This window comes from Penaeus japonicus, unplaced genomic scaffold, assembly GCF_977035675.1.
Source record: "Penaeus japonicus unplaced genomic scaffold, GWHDUDI00000001_assembly GWHDUDI00000030, whole genome shotgun sequence".
NCBI classification, from domain to species: domain Eukaryota; kingdom Metazoa; phylum Arthropoda; class Malacostraca; order Decapoda; family Penaeidae; genus Penaeus; species Penaeus japonicus.
In genome coordinates, this window is record NW_028234432.1 from 26,881,992 (window position 1) to 26,889,491 (window position 7,500).

Here is a 7,500-nt window from a genome sequence, read left to right on the forward strand (position 1 = left end):
GATAGGCACGAGGTGAGTCGGTCGGTGAGTCAGGCAGGGAGATAGGCACGAGGTGAGTCGGTCGGTGAGTCAGGCAGGGAGATAGGCACGAGGTGAGTCGGTCGGTGAGTCAGGCAGGGAGATAGGCACGAGGTGAGTCGGTCGGTGAGTCAGGCAGGGAGATAGGCACGAGGTGAGTCAGTCGGTGAGTCAGGCAGGGAGATAGGCACGAGGTGAGTCGGTCAGGGAGTCAGGTAGGGAGATAGGCACGAGGTGAGTCGGTCAGGGAGTCAGGTAGGGAGATAGGCACGAGGTGAGTCGGTCGGTGAGTCAGGCAGGGAGATAGGCACGAGGTGAGTCGGTCGATGAGTCAGGTAGAGAGATAGACACACGGTGAGTCGGTCAGGGAGTCAGTTAGGGAGATAGGCACGCGGTGAGTCAGGTAGCTGGATAGGCACACGGTAAGTCGATGATGAGTCAGGCAGGGAGATTGGCATACGGTGAGTTAGACAGCTGAACAGGCATATGGTGAGTCAGACAACTGAACAAGCACACGGTGAGTCAGTCAATGAGTCGATCAGTGGCTCAGGCAGCTAGACAGGCATACGGTGAGTCTACCAATGAGTTAATCAGGTATGTAGTGAGTCGGACAGTGAGTAAATTGAGTCAGACCTGGATTTGGGTGCATAGTAAATCAGTTATAACATCAAGCATGTGGTCAGTGACAATGATTATTCTGATACTGATAATAACTGCAATGACAATCATTACTATTCTTGTTACTATTGTTATTAGTACCATTATCTTGATTATCGTCATTATTATCATTATCATTTTTTTATCTGTATTGTCATGATTATCATTATTATTATAATCATCATTATTATTATCATCATCGTAATTACAAACATCATTGTGATTATCATCATCATCATTATTGTTGCTTTTACCCATGTTATTATAATAATCATTAATATTATTACTTTTATCGATATTAGCATTATCATATCTTTGTTATTGTTGTTATTGTTACTATTATTATTATCATCACTATCATCTTCATTATCATTATTGCTGTCATTTTTGTTATTATTGCTGTCATTTTTGTTATTATTACTTTTATCATTGTTTTATTGTTATTACCATTATCATTATTATCATAATTATCATCACCATTATTATTATCATTGTTGTTATTGTTGCTCTTCTTGCAGTTTTTGATGTTATTAGTATTATTATCATTATTGCTATGATAATTACCATTTTTATCATTATCATCAATGACATTATTGATACTAACCTAGAGGATCATGTATACTTGTTTTGTGAGGAATGCAAGTTCATGTACCTGAAAATTGGCATTGATCAACTCTCCGGTTAATGAACCCATGTTTCATTAACAATATATATTCTCAGTACGCATCGTGACCTCATATGGAGAGGTTGTATGGTGCCCGTGCTCCGTTACTATTCCTAATACACGGAACTCTAGTGCCATATACGAGGAGCTCGAATTAGGTGTAAAGTGTGCACGAATGTTGGGCGCTCTTGTCCATCGAAAGTGATTGTCCATGAATCCAGTGCTGTGAAAAGAGTAGAACTATGTACTGTATGCCAAGGTATTTGAAGGAATCTATCCTGCGAGTGCCAGTACAGCTACAGAGACCGTTAGAACTGAGTGCCCTGTTGTGCCCTGAGCCATAATTCACCTGTCACGCAGCGAGCGAGCCAGGCGCCGCGGTTACCCCCACCATGGGGGACAGCCGCAATGTAAACATTGAGGAGGGAGAAGCCTTGGTGGCCACCTCTCCCTCCCCTCCCAACGCTGAGCACAGCACCACGGCTGATATATGCATACCCATGGAAGAAGCAAGTACTGCAGCAATTGCTGCAGCCCCTGATGTCAGTACTACCGATACCCATGTGGAAGGTACTGATGAAGATGATGCTGCCGGCTTTACTTTAGTAAGCCGTAAACCCAGGAAGAAGAAGAAGCATGAAAATGTCATCAAGCCTACTCTTGCACCACGAAAAAAATATGTTCGTCTCGCCTTTCCCGAAGGCACAACGAATTCTGAGAAAATGAAATGGCTGGGATGCGTTGGCAACAACGCTCCGTCCCAAGGGGAAACACCCCTTGACCTCGTGCGAGGAGACACTCTCTCCTCGCCATATATCTATATTGCCCGTCATCAACAGACTTATATTGATCTGCTCATTGACGGTCAAATTGGAGGAATTGCCTTCAAATCATGTGATGAGCCCAAAAAGAAAGAGAAATATGACGAATACCTCGTCACACATTATAACAAGGAGCTCGACCTTGAGAATGCATATGCGCTCGAGGGAGTTCACAAGGCCATCAGAGTGTATAAAGATGGCCAGCCACTCAACCGTATTCGCATAGTATGGAAAGGAGAGCAACCACCTCCCAGTACATACAATTTTTTTGGAAAATACTTGCCCACCAGCCACGTGCGTCCGTGGAGGGCATCCCCTGTCATTTGCTTCAACTGTATGGGAAGTGGCCATGTAGCTAAATACTGCAAAGATAAGGAACGCTGTGCAGTATGTGGTGAACAGCACAATGCTAATAAGTGTCCTCGCAATATTGTAGAGGCAGAGGGAGCCAATTTCCGGGCCTCAAATTCTCCACTCCAATTGCAACCTCCGAGGACAGCGAGGACGCGCCACCCCCCTCCCCTCCCTTGGCACCATCCCCCTCCTCTCCCCTGGCACCAGCCGAGCCCACCGACTCTCACAGCGAGGACGCGTCATCCCCATCCCCTCCCCTGGCACCAGCCCCCTCCCCTCCGCTGGTACCAGCCCCCTCCCCTCCCCTGGTACCAGCCCCCTCCCCTCCCCTGGCACCTCACCCTCACCCATGGTTGACCGCAGGCCGCACCGGGGAATCCCCCGCTAGGCCGCGCGTGGACTGTGACGTCAGTGGTGACGTCACAACACCCACGGAAGGAAATATCAGTGCAGAACAACCAGTGGAATCATTTCAAGCACTCAAAGAAGAAAACTTAATTTTGATTGGTAAAATGGAGACACTGAAGCGAGATATGGAAAAAATGAAAAAGGACTGCCACTGTCGAGAGGCCAGTACTGCCATCAGTGATAAAGAATCCCGCGATGACACACGGTGTCATGATACCAATTCCTCCATTAATAGCGGTCAGTGTGAGGGAGCCCGTGCTGATACTGAGGGAGGACAGTGTCAGGAACTACGTGACACGGACCCTGATAAGGCTTCCGGTCCCGCGAATGTCCTCAACACATCAATTGAAGGGATTGAGCTACGAAGCAGAAAAAAGCTAAGAATTAATAGTTTAAATGGTTAAGTTTACTTTTAAATTAAGGTCTGTCCTATGTGAGGAGAAGTATGGTTATACAGCAATGTGTATGTGTGCTTTCTGTAAAGTAAAATGCGTTACCATCAGAGGATATTACAGAATGAAGTATAGACTATCAAATAAAAAACTCTTCATTTATGGATAAACGCACAATCAAATTCATATCATGGAATATGCGTAGTATTAAGCCTAGACTTAATGACCTAGAGTTTTATATTCGTAAAAACAATGTCGATGTAATCTGCGTACAAGAACCGTTTGCAGCTGCTACTAACATGAAAATAGCGCCTAAACTCAAAGGGTATTGCTCATATGTAAATACAGCCATGACGGGTTTGTTGACTTATGTAAAGCTAACACTGCCACATGAACTAGTAAAACAGTCCGGGAACACCGACGTGCAGTTTCATCATTTAAGAATTAAGACTGCCTCTGGGTTCTTCTCATTATATAATGTGTATGCCAGGAGCTCAAAGTTTCTGACTAGTTCTCTACCCAATTTCCATAATCAAGGAACATTATGTATGGGAGATTTCAATGCTAGACACACACAATTTGGTGATCACCAGAGTAACAGCAATGGGGAGGAATTTAAACACTTCGTCAATAGAAGATCGATGACTGTATATGACACAGATAAACAGACTCATTTGGGTGGTGGCAGGTTAGATTATGTAATTGGAAAAAATCTTGTACATGGTAATGTTTGTACTTCACTGGTTCGAGAGTTAGTCAGTGACCACTTTGCAATCCTAACAGAGTATACTGTTGACAACAGCATAGCTCACAAAGCACCCAGACCTAAAATTACAATCCCACCGGGACTGGAGCATCACTTCAAGGCACGTGTTTATGACTGGTATAGTACCTATGTCGTAACCACTGTCGAAAATTACTCTCAGGACCTGATAAAAGTTGTCACTGACTACTACAATACATGGGTCTGCTCAAGAAAACTCTCAAAGAAAAAATTTTCCCCAGTCCCTCACGCACCAAAGTGGATAAATGACCCCATCTTAAGTAGGGAGCATAAACGAGTTCAGGAACTTGCTAATTGTTATAGGGATAACATGACATCAGAAAATCTTTTACGATTCCTCAGAGCTAATAAAGAATTCAGAGAATTAAAGGCTCAAATTCGCAGTAAACATTGGGAGCAATTCCTGCAGAGTATTAACCACCAAACTTCTGCAGCTGAAGTATGGAGAAAAATCAGCAGGTTGTCAGGTAAAGCTGTCGCCACTCCGCAGTTCCACAGCCCATTAGAACAGGCCAATTTGTTACTAGATCAGTGGGCCAGAACCTCTCAGCTGAACTCAATTCCGCAGAGAATAAGAGATAAACTTAACACCACGAAAATAAATAGGAATTTTAACATTGCCATAGCCTGTTCTGCCACTGACCCCTCCGACTTTGCCGAAATAACTGAGTGGGAATTAAATAATGCACTTCGCAAGGGTAAGGCGACCGCCCCAGGCGAGGATGGCATCACTTATAGTGTACTTCGGCTCATTGCTCAGGTACCAGGTAACCCACTCTTACATCTTTACAGACTAAGCTTATCCCAAGGAATACTCCCAAGCTCCTGGACTAAAAGCCTAATCATTCCCATTCCCAAACCGAACTCTGATAAATACCGACCCGTCTCATTGACCTCATGTTTATGCAAGGTACTTGAGAGAGTTATTTTGAGCAGACTCATGTATCGCATACATGCCAAGTTAACTCCAAGACTGTATGGATTCCTCCCAGGACGTAGCACTCAGCACTGCTTTGCAGAGTACTTGACAAATTCTCAGCAAGGCATGCAAACTGTATTTCTCGATCTTAAATCTGCCTTTGATATTGCAAACAGAGACCTCATCCTTGAGCAACTGGCTAGCTTTGGTATTCAAGGTAAACTTTTAACGTGGATTCAAATGTATTTATCAAACCGATCAGCTCATGTTCTCTTCAGGGGAATCAAAAGTACATACTCTAAAATGTTTGAGCTTGGCACACCTCAGGGGGGCGTACTTAGCCCCATGCTATTTAATATTTTAATGCACAGACTATTAAGCAATATACCACTAGAGGGCAGTGATTCCATTATTTGTTATGCTGATGACATCTGCATTAAAACTTCATCCGAGGATAGAATGCAAAAGATTCTTAATGTACTGTCCACAAAAGCTACTGAGTGCGGTTTGATAATCTCAGTTGAAAAAACCAAGGCACTCAATCCTCTTACAATCCCACTGCCAAACTTTCATATAGATGACATTGAGCTAGATCTTTGCCACAAATACAAGTATCTCGGGGTGACTATTAACGACACAGAACTCATTATGAACTTAAAGAAAAGACTGTGGGAGCGGCTGAAGCCACTCAAGACTCTTGTTGGCAGAGAACATGGAGTCAATGTTAACATTGCAAGACTCTTTTACTTATCATATATACGGTCAGTCGTAGATTACCATGCCTTACACCTTGTATCATTTAAGGAATCAGAGTTAACTTGTCTAGAAATTGTACAGAACGCAGCCATGAGGATCATTCTCGTGCTCCTAAAACAACGAGGATTGTGAACATGAGAAAGGAACTCAACTTGCCATCTATTTACGAAAGAATATCATACATCAATACTATTTTTGGTGTCAAAGCAATTAAAGAACCCTTCTATAATACAGAGTTCCAGAGCAACTTAAATATAAGATAGTGAATTCATCTTTGCATAGCAGTGCCGAGTCGCCCTCAAATTCATGGTTGCAAACGACATACAAATCCATACACCAATTAAATATGTCCTTGAGTAGGTTCCCATATGGACGTTCTCTTCCACCATGGAAAATGTCGACATTGAACGTATTTTATACTGATGTCCCTAAAAAAGACACAGTTCCACCAGCTGTACTTAAGCAACACACCCTTGCAACCATTAATGAGCATCTTGAAACTCTGAATATTGACTATGAATGTTACACTGATGGATCCCTACAGTCTGGAAGTAGAGCAGGATGTGCTTATGTTGTATATAAAAACAATATTTTGCAGCACCAAGATTGTAGGAAGGTTCATGACTGGGCGAGCACTACGCAAACTGAGTTGGCAGGATTACTCATAGCCACAGACTTTCTATTAACTCAAAGCTCAGGAGTAATTTTCTGCGACTCGCATAGTGCTCTCCAGACTCTGAACACTCTTGATAAAGGTGCTGGAAATATCGTAAATGATATAAGAATAAATGTACATCGGGGCCATGTTATACATATTGTGTGGATACCATCGCATGTTGGAATCGCTAAACATGATCATGCTGATCGCCTAGCGAGGGCAGGATGTGATAAGCAAATTGTGGATATAGACTTTGGCATACCTCTTGCTAGGATCTCACACATAATAAGAACCTCCAATAGGGAGGACTTGATGGAGCTAACAAACTCTCAAAGACCTGAAAGCTGTAGCATAAAACATTTTGACCAGTTCTCGCAGGAGAGATTCATTTATGGGTCATACAAGACAAGAACAAGACAATGTGATATTGTGACTGCAAGAATTAGACTTGGATACAGAATGTATTGGCAGGTCAGTTCAGAATGCAATGTAGAAAAAACTAAATGCAGACTTTGCAACGAAGAGTATAAACGAACACTTGAACATTACATTTCAGAGTGCCATATGATACAACCTTTCAGACCACCTAGCATGAGGTACGCAGAGTTATGTAATTATTTCATAACATCAACTGTACTAGAAGATGTAATTATGCTATATCCGAAATTCGGTATATGATACCCTATTATAACATTTATCTAATGTCTATTCACGTTGATATACTATAGAATATAATCATGTTATTACCTTAATTTGTAATACAATGTTAGCAACAATGTCATGACGACATAAATGTATCAAAGCTTGCCCATGCCTGTGCAGTTAGCCAGGGTGGTAAATAAAGATCTAATCTAATCTAAAAAATATATATTCTTCGATTTGCAATTCGTTTTTTTTCACTAACTCTATAACCCACTTTCCACACTTTATTCAAACATTTTGAAGTTACGATTTTGGAAAGCATTCAGCGTTGGAATCTTTTAATGCCAAATCATTTTTATTTTTGGACACGCTCCATTCTCCTTGCCCAAAGCCATCAATCTTTTCTTGACCAAGAGTTTATTACTCC

General features: G+C 42.3%; 1 protein-coding gene across 1 annotated transcript in view; it reads left to right on the forward strand.

Annotated features, from left to right (window-relative positions):
• Positions 1-7,500, forward strand: part of LOC122243371 (kin of IRRE-like protein 1) — a gene marked incomplete at its 5' end in the record, with an annotated part of 54,195 nt that overhangs the window by 22,908 nt on the left and 23,787 nt on the right.